The sequence below is a fragment of the Myotis davidii genome, unplaced genomic scaffold (genome assembly GCF_000327345.1).
Source record: "Myotis davidii unplaced genomic scaffold, ASM32734v1 scaffold592, whole genome shotgun sequence".
NCBI classification, from domain to species: Eukaryota; Metazoa; Chordata; class Mammalia; order Chiroptera; family Vespertilionidae; genus Myotis; species Myotis davidii.
The window spans coordinates 704,524-705,369 of NW_006284844.1; positions in this window are offsets into that span (position 1 = coordinate 704,524).

Consider the following 846-nt stretch of genomic DNA (forward strand, 5'->3'; position numbering starts at 1 on the left):
CTGGGCCCAGAGAGGGTCATGGGAAGGGGAGTCTTAGGAGGGGGACCCTCTGTGCCTGGGTCCCCCTCTCCCCTCAGGGCTCCCCTCACACCCACCTCCTCCGGGGTCAGCGCTTCCCTCCCTCCCTCTCCGTGCCCTGCTCATCCTTTGGAGACTCCAGCGCACTTGGCTGTCAGACAGCAGAGGACCTGGGAGATGGGATCCCCCTAAACACTGGCACTGTCCCCGGGGTCCGGGAGGGCTCCCAGGACGCAGCTCCCTCAGCCTGGGCCCCGCTGCTTGGCCAGATGTGAGTAGCAGCCAGTGGGGTGAGCCTGCAGGGCAAACGCTCAGAAAAGGGCCAGAGAGAACTCTCTGCCGCCCGCAGCGCGGGGCATGGGGGGTGTCCATGTACCTTCCAGCCACAGGGAGCCTCCTTGGCTCCTGTGCACGGATGTTGCCCCTGCGCTGGCCCCGCACCCCAAGCCCGCAGCCCCGGAGGACACGTGTGTTCTAGGGAAGCGCAGGAGAGAGGGTGCGGCCTGGGGCCGGGCTGGCGGTGAGGAGCGGGCACAGCAGGCTGCGCAGGCCAAGCCTCCCCATGTCTGATAAATATCTAATGAAGCGTCCGCGAGCCAAAAAGCCGTTTGTATTTTTATTGCGGAGAAGATTTCTTCTTCCCGGGGAGCCTGGAATGTGACTCCCCACCAGGGTCTGAGCGTGTGCGTAGATGTCTGGTGGTCTGCCAGGCGCAGCGGCCAGGCCCCCGGCCAGATGTGAGCACGGGAGGGCGTGGGCAGCCTCTGGCCTGCACAGGGGGGGAGACGGGGAAGAGGGCAGGAGGGACAGGGGGAGAGGGAAGGGGAG